Source organism: Akebia trifoliata, chromosome 3 (assembly GCF_017979445.1).
Source record: "Akebia trifoliata isolate Shusen 1 chromosome 3, ASM1797944v1, whole genome shotgun sequence".
Lineage (NCBI taxonomy): Eukaryota > Viridiplantae > Streptophyta > Magnoliopsida > Ranunculales > Lardizabalaceae > Akebia > Akebia trifoliata.
Window position 1 is genome coordinate 18,161,740 of NC_141377.1, and position 18,146 is coordinate 18,179,885.

At 36.7% G+C, this 18,146-nt stretch overlaps 1 pseudogene; it reads left to right on the forward strand.

Moving 5' to 3' along the window:
* The first annotated feature begins 9,527 nt into the window (after positions 1 to 9,527).
* LOC147406094 (uncharacterized) lies at positions 9,528 to 16,580 on the forward strand (annotated as a pseudogene).
* Positions 16,581 to 18,146: the final 1,566 nt, after the last annotated feature.

Below are 18,146 nucleotides of genomic sequence, written 5' to 3' on the forward strand. Positions count from 1 at the left end.
CACCACTTGCCATAATCCCTAAACTTGTAGGGGTCCAAAATTGCTTTGGTAGATTCAGGAACCTCACCCAAACTGGTATAATTGATTCCTCTTTCTTATTTAGTTTAACATAGGGCTCCCACACTCTTAAGACTAATTTTCCACCAATGAACCATGGCCCTTTCTGCAGAACCTCTTCTTTGTCTTGTTCGTCACTGAACTTAAAGAAGAAAAGTCGATTATCATCTGAAAAACTTGGAGGTTTCCCCTTGTCTTCCAAAGTTTTTCCACAGTCCCTTTAACTACACTAAAAGGGAGTTTACTATTGAGAAAGTGTCCGACCAGGTTTTTCCCATAGAGCCTCCCCTTCTTCCTTGGCTGAAGTGGGAATATTGACAAACACCTTACCTCCTCGGTTCTCTGGCTCTGAAAATGTTAGTTTCCTAATGCCCTTCCCTGATGCAGCGTTCCCTACCACACCAGCCCATGATTTGGTGCCATCTACCCCATTTCCTTTTGTTGGTTTACCTCCGTCAGAGTCTCTCCCCACCGAGTTTTTCCCAATGTTCCCCTTCTTAATACCATACCCATGCTGCTCCCCATTCGGTCCTCCAATTATCGCCCCACATTCTGTCTCAAGGCCTATACCCACAGCATCGTTGAAAGCTCGATTTTTCCCATTGCTATCAACCGTCTTTTCCCCCTCAGCCCTTACTCCCTCTCCGCCTTCTCCCCTACCCTGCTCACTTTTCCATCTCCTTCATTAAATCTGAGCGAGTAAGGCTCCATTAAAGGACCCGAATTCTCTTTTTACTTGAAAGAATCTCAAAGTAATTGGGGTTTTTTTCCTTCCTTTCTTCTTCTTCTATGTTTTCTTCTTAAGTCCTTCTTGTGTCCTCAGTAAAGTATGAAAATATGTTTTTTTAGTAATGTAAAAATAGAGTTGAAGAGAGTTGAGAGTAGAAAGGTAAGTTGAGATTAGATTTTTTAAACCGAAGACTTGGGTGCTCATTTTGTAAGGTAAGTATTTATAGGTGTGGGAGATTATTTTTGAGGGTAAAATGAGGTGAAAAGATAGAAGAGTAAAAGAATGACATGGGATTTGGGGGTGAGGGGTGTGAAATTTAGAGTTGGGATGAGGGTATTTTTAGAAGGGAGGTAAATGGATAGTTTTTGTATCCAAATGATTTGGATCATCCCCAATCCCTTTGGGTGGAGTGTTTGGTGAAATGAGATGATAAGAGATTTGGTTGAACGAATAAGATTAAGTATTAGTTGGGATGAGGAGGTGCGGTGTTTGATTAGAAGAATGCGTTGTATAAGGAGTTTGGTGTTTAAGTTTTTGAGAAAGTCAAGGGGATGAGGACATGTGTCAAAAAGAAATAGGGAGGTGAGGTGATTAGATGATTTGATTGGAAGAAAGGGGTGTGGGGATGGCTTGTGAGAATGGGTTGAGGGTAAACGATAAAGGGAGGTGTGGGTTGTGATGTGAGTTGGTGGGGTATTTAGAAAGGGATGAGGTTAAGTTTATGACATTGTGGTGTGGATTATGATGTGGGTTGATAGTGTGCTAGAAAAGTGATGGATTAGGATGTAGGGGGTATGGGTTGTGATGTGAGTGGTTGGTTGTGTTAGAGAAAGGTGAGGGGTTCGGTCAAGTAGAATGATTTTTTGGGGAGGTGAGTTGTGGTATGGACATATGTCCATTTGATGATCAAAAGTTGATTGGTTAATGTGGATAATGGTTTGCGAGTTAGGGTTGTGAATTATGGATGTGGGATTGAATTGGTTTGGGCTATGGTGTGTTGGGTTGGATTTTTGGAAGGTTGGAGGTTGTTTGGGATTTGGTAGGATTTATTTTAGGATGGGGCTTAATGGGTTGCTGATTTTTAGGGTTTGGGTAATATGGAATTAAGTTTAGGTTAGGTTGGATAAACTGAGAAATGATGTTTTTGTGAGTTGAGGGTTTGTCAGCCTTAAGCGGGCTTGGGGTATTTACGATCACGAGGGTAGAGCAGTGAAAAGTGGGGAATATGTGTTATGCCAAGTCTTTTGGTGGGTCCATTGGACCTTTTAGGGTCTTAGGGACCTTGATTTGATTAAAATGTCATGTTTCAACGATTTGGGCATTTTAGGCTTGTTGGCAAATCTTATTAGAAAATCTGATATTTTTATGTCCTTTCGAGTGGGGCCCGTTCAAATTGGGGTGTTTATGGTTACCTTTCTTTGTAGGAATTGTATACAAAAAATTGTAAAAAATAGACTAAACCCCTATTTGTATAGGCCAGAAAATTTTGTTAAAATATTACTAAAAAAATAGCTAGTGGATTGACGACTTTTGTAGAAAATGACAACTTAAGAATGAGGTCTAATAAAATTTTGCCTTATTGATTCCTTGATCTCAATGGCACGAAAATTTGATAAGTTTGTAAAGTTGAATGTTTTGATTGTGTTTTGAAAAATAGAAATTGAATGCATTTTAAAAGGATTTTTTGAAATTCTTTTGATTTTTTTATTTTGATTTTTGATTTTTTTTTGATTTTTTTTGGTGAAAAGGTTCAATAGGGTTTGAGCAAACTAGGGTTCATACTCTCCTTACCTACGGTCCCATTGCAGTGGGGCTTGATTGAGGGCATGTTGCGGTGTTGGGTTCCTGAACTCAACCTCTTCCAATTTGGGAACACGAGATGACTCCCACCATTGAGGAGCTTGAAGTATTGTTGGGTCTCGAGATGTCGAGTGTGGTTATTGCCTTTACGTGATGGTTATCGTGGCGAGGCTTCCGACTTCTTGGGGATAAACCATAAGTTTTTGAAGATTCTGGACAACAAATCAATTTTGAAGAGAATGCCTAAATCTTTCTTGATGACGCGTCTTACGAATCTCTTGAGGCCGTTGGTTCATTTTAATGCCCTCACTTTGATGGTGGTGAGTCAACTCGTATTTTTGAGTGGCGAAGACATCATGGACCTCTCCCTCATTTATGTGATTCAACAAGTTCGAGAGGGACGTCAGTTGGCTCTCATGCTTTTGGGTGAGATGTTCCAATCTCTCACGGTTTGTTCGTTTGGCCATGATCGGACAAGTAAGTTTTGAAGAGTTTAAAAGGCTTATCTTTTTGTAGCTTTGGTTCATGGATCATTTGGCTTCAACTGAAGTCGTTAACCATCTATTTTGTGTTGATGTCGATCTTGTGCCCATGATGTCGGAGACGAGTTGCTCTCCTGATCTCAAGTGTAAAGAGAAGTGGATTGCATTTCTTTTGCAACCTCGATGATGATGCAGTAAGATGGGTTGGTGCATTCCAACCTCGAGGGTTTCCAGTGATTACAATTGATGGGGACCGTTTCTTTGTTTTAATTGGTCTCTATGGGACGACTTACTATGTACCACTTCGGGATCTTCGGTAATTTGGCTATTATCAGGGTGTGCTCATTCTTGACAATTTTAGCAAGTTGGTTGGTCCTTTAACCTTTACATTTCTGAGTTAACTTATGAAAGAATGTAGTTGAGTTGAGGTTTTGAGTTGACCCGTCTTTGTAGCATACCTATTCTAGTTGTATTTGCATTAGATCTGTGATCTCATCTCAGGGAGGCAATCGGTGTCAACAGTGCCTAGAGCATGTTTTGGTGCTTCATTATTTTTTGATTATTGAGAGCGAGAAGAGAAAACCCGAGTTGATCATTGTCGAATTCAAACTATTTGGCTCAAATCTGAAAAGAATATGCAGAAGAAAATTGCTCGACTGACATCTGAGCTGGCACATTCAAGATCTAGTGATAGTAGTGAGGTAGCTAGGCTTCAAGTCGAAGTTATTGAGTTGAGGGAGAGGCTTGCCTAGAGCCCTCATTTTGATAATTTTGCAGCATATTTGGTGAGTCGCGACGCTTCGGATGTTGAAAGAGTGATAACAAGCCTAACTACTCGGATCCGTGCTTTGGAAGAAAGCTTCGACTCCTTTTTTATTTCTTACCATGATGTTTGATGGGTTGTGTGTTGTATTACCACTTTTTGTATTTTCTTGTCATTATTTGAATGTGTGCAAGACATTGAAAGATTAATGTGAAAGAAAATAGGTTTTGTACTTGGCCTCAGGTATATCTATTATTATTGAAAACATGAAGTTTTGTTGAATAAGTCATAGATTTTTCGTCATTAACCAAAATAGTAGTTTTCCTTTTCGAAATTTTATGATATGTCCTTATCAAATGAGTATGATAAATTCAGAGATTGTGAAATCTTTGGTTGTGACAGTCTTGGTGTTTTAGCCAACCATAGGAGATACGAACGTCAATTACTCTTTCGATTCCTTTACTAGTATTGGAAGACTGTTATCTATTTGGGCCTTGGGATTTTTGGAAAGATTTTTCCATTCATAGTTTATACTCTTGCGAGCAAAGAGTTTTTTTTTTGTTTGCCCTTATTGCCTCTAGTGCCAGTTACGATTTTCACTAGACCCGATTTCCACATTTTTGCACATTAATGCCCTTTCGAATTTTCATCATACCTATGATTTTGATCTTGCCATAGTCAGATTCTTTTACTCATTGCACCCTTTCAGGTTTTTACTATGCCCTTTCATACTATGCTTGTATTTTTTTGGATTTTTATATTACAATTCTTGTTCGAAGTCATTGTGTCTTTGTGGCTTGGTGATTAACGTTGAGCTGCGAGATCGGTGATTTTATTCTTGTTGTGGAGCTCTTTCTTGAGTGATCGATCTAGATTGTCTTTTTGAGTTTTTTGACGACTTCTCGTGGTTTGGCAACTAAGTTGATCTGTGAGATCGACTACTATATACTTCAAGATATTCTTTTTTTCGAATTCGATTTGGATTCCCCTCTCGAGTCTTCAACAACTAACAAAACTTTGATGTCCAGATCAAATTGCAAGATCATTGGTGCTACCATCATCATTGTGTAGCTCTATAACATTTTCTGATCCGAAAGGACTTTTGATGGGACGAAACGCTGGCTTAGATTACAGGTAGTGGAAAGACACAAAAAGATTATGGTCTAGGCAATGGAGATCGAGTTGATGTTCCCAAATCTTCTAAAAAACCATTGCAAGGAATTGGCTAGGGTAAGGACAAAAAGGATGAACGAGGCGTTACAAGGCTTGATTGAGGCAGTATAATACAACGAGGATGCTCTAAAAGATGCTAAGACTAAATTTAAAGATATCAAAGCTTCATAAAGAATGGTCAACTATCTTTTTGTGCAAGAGAGTGTTTTGGAAGATCAAGTTGGATGCAAGGGTTAATTGGGAATTTCATGTTCTAATTGTCTTTAGTTTTAAGTCTTTTAGTTTCTACGGACTAATTAAGCCTAATTCTCATCTAATTTGCCCATAAAAACAATCCACATGTTATGTTTTAAACACAATTCTAATTCTAAGAGTTTGAAGTTTATTCAAGAAGCTTATGCTTGTCTTCATGTGTTCTTCTTTATGAGTTCTTGATCGAGTGCATGAATCTTTGACTTATCAAAGGAGTGATCAAACTTTTGTGGTGTCTCAAGATTTGGATTTTAAGGACATAATTTTCTTAAGGTTCTAATCCGATTAACATCAATTTGTTCCTAAGCAATTTAGATTGTTTTGAAGCCATCAAATTCAAGGGTTTCTAGAGGAGATCATCTAGAGGAATCCATATCTATGGAGATCATCTAAAGGGGATCATATCATTTGGTATCAGAGCACAAAGATTACTAGAAAACAGATCATTATTGAGGAAAACTCTTCAAAGATTTGGGTTAGTGTGATATTTGAATTGGAGATTCAACGGGGTAGATCTCGTTCCCCAACAAATTTAGACCAAGCCAAACCAAAAGGTTGCTGGAAAACACGATTTGCTTCTTTCAAAACCCATTTTGTTGTGATCTTGATTGGAAACCATGAACATTTATTGAAAGTCCATCAAAGAAACAGCGACATATATTGATCTTGTTTGAATTTATATCTTCTTTATCATGTTACAATTAAAAACTCATCTCCAAATCAGAATCTGTCATACATTCTTTAAAAACAATTTAGTGATTACATAGTTCTTTATGTTTCTGATTTTTTTTGTTGAATTACAAATTGTTGGATAACCTTCTTGAATGTTCTTGAGGAACAAAACATCTGCTGGTTTGTCATCTTCGAATTCAGCCACCACACGTTATTTTTTTTTTTTGTTTTGCTTAATTACAAATCGATGTTCAATCTTCAACAATCATTATAATTTCTTACAAGTACATCTGCAAATTGAACTTCTTGAACTTCGTTTGAAGAGTTGTTTGAAAAAAAAAATAATACAACAGAATTATCTGCTGGAATTTAATTTCAACATATTGTAATTCAATTTTCGAATCTGTCACGTGTGCCATCAGCTTCAAACATTGAGATCTTAGAAAACTTATGTTTAGAAGGTTTTAAATTGTAGAAAAACTCTTGAGGGAGGTTGACCTAAAGTTGTTAAAAAAAAAAAACAATTTGGTGAAACATTTCTTTAACACGTTTTTCTTTCTTGCTGAAATTCATTCACAATGTTCTCAGAATTCAGCCATTATAAAGAAGAACATCTTTCTAAAGAGGACATATTTATAAGTTTCTTTAGAAAGACCAAAACGTCAGCTTTACATTCCATGGTTTCTTGCTGAATTTCAGAACAACAACTAAAAAAAAGAAAAGGGTTCATCGAATTTTGATTTTAGGAACTCTTTAGGCGATTAACTTGTTGTTGTTGTTTTGTGTTGTTCATCGACCTTCGATAGTAAATTCATCATCCGGAGTTTACATTGTTCTTGAATAGAATTTGAACACCCATTCCATCGTCAAAGTTGCTGAATATTTTTTTTATTTTGGAAGATAAGTTGGGGGTTAGGCAGACCCCCGACCAGCTATATTAAATTAACAAAAGAACATTACATTCTCAAGAAAGGTTGCCCAGAGGCGTCCCTCTCAATAATTTTACTCAAATTCTTAGACAGAGGGGGGGGACCATTGAATTAGATCAGAGGACAGTATAAATGAAGCTAGGTGATCAGCAGCTCGGTTGGCCTCTCTGTAGGTGTGCTCGTAATTATGCAATTGGAACTGGATTGCTATGGTTTTGATAGTATGCACTATGTCTTTGACCCTCCAAGGGAGCTCCCACTTGCCTAATAAATAGTTTATGACAATGAGAGAGTCGCCAGTAATGATGAGCCTCTATAGGTTCAAATTGATCATCATTTGCACCCCTTCTTTAATGGCTTGGAGCTCATAGTGGAGAACCGATACCCCCTGCCCTCTTCCAGCCATGACCCTGATTACTCTCCCTGTGTGGTAATGGAGATCGAGTTGTAATGGAGATCGAATTGCTGACCCAATAACTCAAGTTGATGTTTCCAAGTCTTCTCAAGAATCATTACAAGGAATTGGCGGTCCGATGACTAGGGCAAGGACAAAGAGGATGGAAGAGGCATTGCAAGGCTTGATTGTGAAAGTCCAATACAAAGAGGCCATTCTAGAAGATTCTAAAGCTAACTTCAGAGATATCAAAGTTTCATCAAGGATGGTCAACTATCTTTTTATGCAAGAGATCAATTTGGAAGATCAATTTGAATGCAAGGGTTAATTGGGAATTTTTATGTTCTAATTGTCCTTAGTTTTGAATTCTTTATTTTCTAAGGACTAATTAGACTTTCTTTATTTTTCCAAGGACTAGTTAGAATTAATCTTGATCTAATTTGTCTATAAAAGGGCACTTCATTTTGTTATTGAGACACAATTGACAATTTACTTTTTATGAGAATTGAAGTTTCTTCAAGAACTTTGTTTTGTTTCATGTGTTCTAGTTTGAGTTATTTATGAGATCCTTATGAGTTTTTTATGAGTTCTTGTTCGAGTTCTTGAAAGAGGGCATGAATCTTCAACTTATCAAAGGAGTGATCATCCTTTGTGGCGTCTCAAGGTTGGGGTTTTAGGGACTTAGTTTCCTTAAGGTTCTAATCCGATCAATATCTTTTGTTCCCAAGTGATCTAACACGTTTTGAAGACATCCAATTCAAGGGTTCCTAGAAGAGATCATCAAGAGATCTTCAAGAAGGTTCATATCATTCAAGAGGGATCATATCATGTGGTTTCTGAGAATAGCTCCCAAACCTCTTATGTTGCCTGGAAGAGATCCCTCTATGTTCAGCCTATGAACTCCAATTGGAGGTGGATTCCAGTATCAAATTGAGAAGGCTGGATGGGTAAGCCTTACATTGATGCCCCATCCTTCCACAATTTGTCTGTTGATGTCGCTATCTCCCATGGTTATGTTTAGGCCATCTATTCTTCTCCTTGTGTCCTCAAGAATTATGTTACTTAAGCTTCTACTATCCATACTAGTATTGCTAAAAATTCTTCTACATCTTTCCTTCCATATGTGGTAGACAAAACCAGCAAATATTACTCTCTTGATTTAAGATGAAATGTTGCTACCTCGGCAATGGTCCATCATCCATTGGACTTCGTCATCCCAAGAATCGATTTGCTTCACTATGAGAACTTTGGCTAAGACAAGATGCCAAACATCTTCGCTTAATTGGCAGCCAAAGAAGAGATGGTTGATGTTTTCCCTGTGAGTATTGCAGAATATACATGTAGAGCGATCAACTATGTTTATGCTTCTCAGCCAATCTTTGGTTTTCAACGCATTCTTAAGAGCTAGCCAAAGAAAGAATTTGTGTCTTGGGGCATCAATTCTACCCATAAGGAGGCTGGTCCATGTGGGTTGATAGTCATCAACATAGCAGCATTCAAAGGCACTCTTGATAGAGAATGTACCATTGGTGGTGCCAGTCCACACTACTGAATCAAAACCTTCATTCCTTAAGCTTATTTCTTGTAGTTCGTGTAAATTAAATGCCCTCAAAGATGTAGCTAGTCATGTTTGCTGTACCGTTGGTAGTGTTGACGCCATTGCCCATTGTCTATCAAAGCTGAAACCATAGCTTCACTGTGCATATTTGAGTCATACCTTAGCTCTTGCGGGAACCATTGGAAGAGGATACCTTGGTGGTGCCAAGGTTCATGCCACAAGGAGGTGTCATTGTCATTAACAATGGAGTGTTTAATAGTGGAGGATGCTAAGAATCGAGCAATAAGAATCTTACACCATGCCCACGATGCTTCCCTCGGACCCAGAAGTGTGTTGTCCTCACCTTGACTTTTTGTATCCACTTGACCCAAAGGTTATCCATGTTAGCAGCTATCATCCAAACTAATCTTAGAATGGCTTATTAGTTCCATTGCTTCATGTCTTTAAGCCCGAGCCCTCCTTCTTTTGTGGGCTTACACACTTTCTGCCAACTACACAGTGCATTGCTGAAATTTAGCACACATCAAGTTTACTTTCTTGGTTATTTTAGTGGGGATGATGAAGGTACTGGACCAGTAGATATGGATACTCTTAAGCACAGATTTGATCAACTCCACTCTCCCCGCAAACAACAAGAATCTTCCTTTCCAAGACTTGATTCTAGCACCCAATTTATCCAATATAGGCTCACAATCTTGGCTTCGAAGTCTCGAAGAGATGAGGGGCAGCCCCAGGTACTTGACAGGCAAGCTGCCTTCGAAACATTGGAGGTTAGCTAATGGAGATCGAGTTGTTGTTTCCAAGTCTTCTCAAGAACCATTACAAGGAATTGGCAGTCCAATGACTAAGGCAAGGACAAAGAGGATGGAAGAGGCATTACAAGGCTTGATTGCGGAAGTCCAATACAAAAAGGCAATTCTAGAAGATTCTAAGGCTAACTTCGGAGATATCAAAGTCTCATCAAGGATGGTCAACTATCATTTTATGCAAGAGATCAATTTGGAAGAATAATTTGAATGTCAGGGTTAATTGGGAATTTTTCTGTTCTAATTGTCCTTAGTTTTGAATTCTTTATTTCCTAAGGACTAATTAGACTTTCTTTATTTTTTCCAAGGACTAATTAGAATTAATCTTGATCTAATTTGTCTATAAAAGGGCACCTCATTTTGTAATTGAGACACAATTGATAATTTACATCTTATGAGATTTTGAAGTTTATTCAAAGAAACTTTAGTTTTGTTTCATGTTTTCTTTATGGGTTCTTTATGAGTTTTCATTCGAGTTCTTGAAGAAAAGACATGAATCTTTGACTTATCAAGGAAGTGATCAATCCTTGTGGTGTCATTAGATTGGGATTTCAAGGACTTCGTTTCCTTGGGATTTTAGTCCGATCAACATTTTAATTTGTTTTAAAACAATCTAGAACGTTCGAAGCCTTCGAATAAAAGGGTTCCTAGAAGAGATCATCAAGAGAAGGTCTTAATCCAAGAAGGTTCATATCATTTGGTATCAGAGCATCAAGATTGCTGGAAAATACATCAAGATTGAAGTAATTCTTTGAAGATTTGGTTCGGGTAACATTCGAATTGGAGAACAACGGGGGTAGACCTTGCCCCAACAAAGATTCATTCCCATTTTAAAACCCACTATAGCTGGAAAACAGGTTCCTTCATAAAATTCACACAAATTTCTTAATTTTGTTTTCTTATTTTTTTCCTCTTGTTGGATTTTCTTCTTGAAACTTCAAAGAATTATTGAAATTACATATTCTATGTTGTTGTTCTTTAAGTTCTTTCCTTCTTTTTTTATTTTTATTGTTACGTTCTGTTTATGTTTCTAAATTTTCGTTCAGAATTACACTTTGTTGATCGATCTTCTTAAAAGTTTTGAAGAACAAAACATCTGTAGGGTTTATTGTAGATTAACAACGGTTCCTTGCTGGTCTTTATAGGAAATCAGAAACATTCATTGAATTGCGTTGTTGTTGTGTTCTCCATAGGAAATCAGAAACTCTCATTGAATTGCGTTCTTGTTACGTTCTTTACAGGAAACCATTCTGTGTTTTATCTTCGATGGTTTTCACCATATCGTTTTGTTGTTGATCTCTAAAAATTCATCGCCGATGTTAATGAACTTACATAGATCATTCACGGCTTTGATCTCTGAATTTCGTTTGTGGTGATAGTCTTGATTCGCCAGATTTCAATTGAAGATTATCTAAGACTTCTTGTTGATCGTTATTGCTGAAATTACAGAAAAGGAGAACAAAGGAGACACAACGTTCTCAGATTTTTTTTTTCAGAACATCCCTCTAAAGAGAACTGACCCTTCAACTTCGACCATTACAGATCATTCCTTAAATTCTTGAACCAAAATTATTCTTACATGATCAAGAACTAACTGATTGCTGTAGTTTAATCAACCACTTTCAAAGAACAAGCATCTGCTACTATTCTTTAACGTTCTAGTTGTACTTGTTGGAGTTTTCCTAATGTTTACCATGATTTCTTGCAGAAAAAATTGTCGCTTGCTGGTTCATTAACGTGTGGTTCATAAATGTGTTTCTGCCAAAGATCTTCTTGAACATTCTTGAACATAATAACTGCTGTAATCTGGTTCACAACTGGGCTGAATTCTTTGCTTAAAATAGATCTGGATTGAGGTTGTTATCTGTTAATTCTCTTTAACGTTTTGCTGAACCGAACTGAGATTGTTCACAACAACGTTCTATTGAATCGTTTGCCTGAAATAAATAAATAACCGAAACTATCATTAAAACATTTTCTTAAACATTCTCTATCTTGCTGTTCTTGTTTGAAATTTAGAATTTCGTTTTGTGATGAATATTAAATATAAAAAAAAACCGATTAATATCATATAACACATTGATTTCAGTTGTTGAATTTCAACAACAACATTCTGTTATAACGTTCTATTGTGGAAAAAAAAAAGTGCTGAACATAAATGTCTCCTCTTGTTGGATTTCCTGCTGAGTTCATATTCCCACCCAACGTTATACCCCAACATTATTACTGAATTCTTGTTCTTGTTGTTTACTATCAGACTTTATTACGATAAACGTTGTTGTATATTGGTATCTTTCTTGCTGAAAAAAAGAAAAAAAAAACAAAAAAAAAAAAACTGTAGCAAGTTTTGTTACTGTATTTCTGCCATTAAAGAAGAATACTTGCTGGATTTAATTTTAATTTTTTTCCTTTATGTTATTTTATGTTTTTCTACTTTCCTATTCGTGTTGACCCATTAAGATTGACAATGCATATTGATGTTGCTGGTTGTTCTTGATGAATTACAGATTAACCTTCGACCTTGTTGGCCTTTAGTTTCTATTAGGTACCATAAGACGGACTGGTTAAAAAAAAAAAAAAAAAAAGGATTTGTTAGTTGCTGTTTGCAACTACAGAAAATCGATAAATTGGAGTTGCTAACTTCAAACGGCCATAACTTTTGATCCGGGTATCGGAACGACTATTAGTGCATATCAAATCGAAGCTCTTTTCGAGATCTACAAGTTAAACGAGGTACATCATCGTTCCACACCGTTTCGACCTCCAATTCCGTCGTTTTCATCACTTTCCGGGGCTTACAAGATTGTTGTATTCTTTTGTTGTTTTCATTTATTTTAACTTACAGGGTTTCAACCATGAGTAAGGAAGGAGGAGAACTACATGAGACCGATCTAAAATTATTCATCAAGGCCGTTCATGACCAATTTAAATTATTGAATTCAAGGTTAGACAATATGGAATCCTCTAATGAATCTAAACCATATCAAAGACATGAGTTCGACGGAGAAGAAGATGTTCATTCCGAAGGGGAGAGAGTACATTATCGACGGGATAAGAAAGTCGATTTCAAAGAAGATAACAATTTGGGTAGCATAAAGATGACGATTCCGAGTTTTCACACAAAGAATGATCCTGAATTATATTTGGAGTGGGAAAGAAAGGTTGAGCACGTTTTTTATTGTCATAATTATTCCGAGGATAAAAAAATAAAGCTAGCCACCGTGGAATTTACAAACTATGCCAGTATATGGTGGGATCAATTGGTGATTAATAGGCGCAGAAATGATGATAGACCTATTCGATCATGGGATGAGATGAAATCAATGATGCGTAAAAGATTTATTCCTAGCCATTACTATCGAGATTTGTACATCAAATTGCAAGGGTTGGTTCAAGGATCCATGAGTGTAGAGGATTATTATAAAGAAATGGAGATTGCCATGATTAGAACAAGCATAGAGCTTCGCAACCATGGCTAGATTCATTGCCGGATTGAACAAAGAGATTGCTGATGTGGTTGAGTTGCACCATTATGTGGAGATGGAAGAGTTATTGCACAAAGCCATTAAAGTGGAAAAGCAAATCAAGTCTAGAAGGTTCAGATCTGGATCATCTTTTAATAATCCGTGGAGACCAAATTGGAAAGACAACAAAATTCCTTTCAAACCAAAAGAAGACGCAAAGTCGAAGCCTTCGGTTTCTATTCCTAAAGATAGACCTGAAACAAAGCCTCTTATTAAGTCACGTCTGATTAAATGTTTTAGGTGCCAAGGGTTTGGACACATTGCTTCTGAATCCCCAAACAAAAGGGTTATGGTTGTATTGGCAAACGAAGACATTGAAAGTGCTAGTTCAAGTGACAACGAGATGCCTTCATGAGAGGATTATTCTGATGTTGAAGTAGAAGAGCCTTGAGTATACAGCCTAAGTATGAAGGAGATGAGGAGCAACGTGAGCATATTTTTCACACAAGATGTCACGTGAAGGATAAAGTCTGTACATTGATTATTGATAGTGGGAGTTGTACCAATGTTGTTAGTACCTTGTTGGTAGAGAAGTTGAATTTGAAATGGCAGAAACATCCTAAACCGTATAAGCTACAATGGCTGAATGATTGTGGAGAAGTGAAGGTAAACAAGTAAGATCGGGTTCCTTTCTCAATAGGCAAGTATGTGGATGGGTTATTTATGATGTGGCACCCATGCATGCTGGTCATATATTGCTCGGTCGATCGTGGCAATTTGATAGGAAAGTGTCGCATGATGGGTATAAAAATCGTTATTCTTTTGTAATGAACAATCGGAAAATTGTATTAGCCCCTCTCAAACCTTTGCAAGCTTATGAGGATCAGGTCAAGATAGCAAGACCACAAGTTCTAGTTCTTATGTACAAAGATGTTTATTTTTCCACTGACGATCTTAACTTATCTTTGCCTAGTGTTGTTGTGTCTTTATTGCAGGATTTTGAGGATCTTTTTCCCGAGGAGATTCCGTATAGTTTACCTCCTTTAAGAGGAATTTAGCACCAAATAGACTTCATACCTGGTTCTGCTATACCAAATAGACCTGCTTATAGAGCTAATCCCGATGAAACAAAGGAGATACAGAGGCAAGTGGATGAACTGTTGCAGAAGGGATTTGTAAGGGAAAGTCTCAGCCCATGTTCAGTTCCTGTTCTCTTAGTACCAAAGAAAGATGGAACATGGCGCATGTGTGTGAATTGTCGAGCTATTAATAAGATAACAGTAAAATATAGGCATCCTATCCCTAGGTTAGATGATATGTTTGATGAATTGCATGGCTCTCATTTATTTTCTAAAATTGATCTAAAGAATGGGTATTATCAAATTCGCATGAAAGAGGGAGATGAATGGAAAACTGCATTTAAAATTAGATATAGGTTGTATGAATGGTTAGTAATGCCCTTCGGTTTAACTAACGCACCTAGTACATTCATGAGATTAATGAACCATGTCTTGCGTGCTTTCATGGGAAAATTTGTGATAGTTTACTTTGATGATATTTTAGTCTATAGCAAAAATGTTGATGACCATGTGAAGCATTTCCATGCTGTGTTTAGTGTGTTAAGAAAAAACCAATTATATATTAATTTTAAGAAATGCACATTTTGTATGGAATCTGTTGTGTTTCTTGGATTTGTTGTTAGTTCGTAGGGAATTAGTGTTGATGAGGAAAAGGTAAGGGCAATAAAGGATTGGCCTACACCTAAGAATGCGAACGAGGTAAGAAGTTTCCATGGTTTAGCAAGTTTTTATCGAAGGTTTCTTAAGGATTTTAGTTCTATTGCTGCACCTTTGAATGAACTTGTTAAAAAGAATGTTGTTTTTAATTGGGTTAATGTGCATGATCAAGCTTTCCAAACTTTGAAAGATAAGTTAACTAATGCACCTTTGTTGTGTTTACCTAACTTTGATAAAGCTTTTGAAATAGAGTGTGATGCATCCGGGATTGGAGTAGGAGCTGTTTTGATGCAGGATTCTAAGCCAATAGCTTATTTTAGTGAAAAGCTAAGTGGGGCAGCATTGAATTATCCTACTTATGACAAAGAGCTTTATGCATTAGTGAGAACTCTTCGAACATGGCAACATTATTTATGGCCAAGGGAATTTATCATTCATTCTGATCATGAGAGCTTGAAATTCCTGAAGACCAAAGGTAAGCTTAATAAAAGACATGCTAAATGGTTGGAGTTTATAGAAACATTTCCTTATGTAATTAAATATAAACGTGGGAAGGAAAATGTTGTGGTCGATGCATTATCAAGAAGGTATGTATTACTTACTTCATTGCAAACTAAATTACTTGATTTTGAATTAATTAAATATTTGTATGCCAATGATTCTGATTTCAGCCACGTATGGAATGCATGTGCTAAGTGTGCGTTTAGTTATTTTTATAGGCATGAAGGATTTCTTTTCAAGATAAATTGTGCGTGCCTAATTGTTCTGTTCGTGAATTACTTGTAAGGGAAAGTCATGGGGGAGGTTTAATGGGTCACTTTGGTGTCCTAAAAACTTTAGATATCTTACGTGAGCATTTTTATTGGCCCCATATAAAGCATGATGTTCAATCTGTTTGTGACAAGTGCATTATATGTAGGCAAGCAAAGTCTAAAATTCGACCGCATGGCTTGTATACCCCTTTGCCTATACCTAATCAGCCTTGGACTGATATTTCTATGGATTTTGTTTGAGGATTGCCAAGGACTCAAAATGGTAAAGATAATATATTTGTTGTTGTTGATAGGTTTAGTAAGATGGCCCATTTTATTACATGTACTAAAACCAATGACGCAACACATATTGCTGATTTGTTTTTCAAGGAGGTAGTTCGATTGCATGGGCTACCTAAATCAATTGTTAGTGACAGAGATGTTAGGTTCTTTAGTTATTTTTGACGTACTTTATGGAGTAAATTAGGAACTAAACTTCTATTTTCTACTATTGCACATCCTCAAACGGATAGCCAAACTGAAGTAGTTAATAGGACACTCACTATCTTGTTGCCTGCTATCATTCAAAAAAAATTTAAAACAATGGGAGAAGTGTTTATCACATATTGAGTTCGCATATAATAGGACTATTCATTCAACTACTTCATTTTCTCCATTTGAGATTGTTTATGGTTTTAATCCTTTAACGCCTGTGGATATTTTACCTTTGCCTACTAATGAACATGCTAATCTTGATGGTAAGAAAGAGGCAGATTTTGTGAAAGATTTACATGCCAAAGTTCGAGCTAACACTGACAGGAAGAATGAGCAATATGATAAGCAAGCCAATAAGGGTCGCTTGAAAGTTATTTTCCACCCTGGAGATTGGGTTTGGGTGCACTTGCGTAAGGAGCGGTTTCCTACCCAAAGGAAATAAAAATTGCAGCCTCGAGGAGATGGTCCATTTCAAGTCTTGGAACGGATCAATGATAACGCCTATAACTCTACCTAAAGCAATTCTAATTAAAATACAACTCTACTTAAAATAATTCTAACTAAAACACAACTCTAACTAAAAGAATTATAATCAAATACTAATTCTATCTAAATCAACCGTTAAAAAAATCTATAAATAGAGGTCCTCACGCCCTATTTTCGTATCAAATCATAAACCCTAAGAGAAGTAGGTCAAAAAGCCCCCATAGCCTCCCATAAACCCTAGTTTTGGAGCCCCAACTCCTTACCTAACATCCCTTCTTCGATTTTTCCCTAAAAAATACCTAAAAACCCTTCAAAAAGACCCCAAAACCCATAACAAACTCGAAGAATCCAGATAAAAAAAGAGATACCATGCCTCGGAGATCATAAATCAAATCCGAAGACAGAACGAAGCAAGGAGTACGGTACAAGGAGATATTTTTATCGGATCTGAGGGAACAAGGTCTTTGCTATCGGAAAGGTATAATTTCTTATTTTTTTTTTATTTTTTATCTAGGTTTTTTAGCAATGTAATTTATTTGGAAAATTAGTAGAGACTGGCTTTGGCTGGGCGGGGTTTGTGCCTAACACCTTCCAACCCCGTAACATGATCCCCGAATTCAATTTTTTTCTGTTCTAGATTAGTTCTTTATCCATTTAGAGTCATTGATCGGTTTATAAATCATAATAACTAGGTTGCGGCTCCCAAACCTCAAGGGTCAAAAGCGAATCCGCACACCCCGCGGATCGATGGCGCTTTCAGTGGCGACTCCACTGGGGACCTTGAGAATCAGACTTGAAAAACCCCAAGTATGGGAGCGTTGTTAAAGTGATCTAGTTTTTTTTAGTTGATTAGCTTATCTGTTTATTTATTTACTCTTGCTTTTTTAGTTTTTTTATCATCCTATTGTTCAATGTTTGATCATGTGTTTGGATCTTGAATATTCTGTCCTTGTATGTTCGTTTTATTTTATTATTGTGGCCCAATCGAGGGGTATTTAGAGTGATCCTAAATAATTAAAAAAAAATCAAGAAGTTTAGTTAAGGATGGAGTGATGATTAGTGAATCACGTAGGTTTGTTTTTTTTGTTTTAAAAAAAATAGAGTTTTTTGGTGGTTGATGTATTCTTCGATAATTTTTGTTTGTTCTTTTATTTTTATTTCGTTTTATTTTTATTATTGTCTTTTTTAAAAAATTTTAGGTTTCATTAACCATGATAATGGGCTGGGGGGAGTTTAAATTTTTAAAAAAGGTGTTGTCAGGAACAATGTGGGGGGCTGGTATGTAAAAAAAAAAAAAAAAAAAAAAAATTTGTTTTTTTTGGAGTTCTGTTCACAGCAACTTTAGCTGGTGTGTAAGAAGCAAAAAGTGTGTTTCTTTTCGCACACCATCTTCTCCAATGGTTTAAAACATGAGTTCATCGTCATTATCTTCCACAAGAAGCCGAACATGTCTCTCTGTTCGATTGGCTGAAATCTCAGCCGGATTGATTTGTAATTCTTAATCAAAATCGCTGATATTCTCCTGATTCAGAGTTTGGAACCAATCGTTCCTTTCACAATCGACTCAAAGAAAACGATTTAATCAAAGGAAGACCGA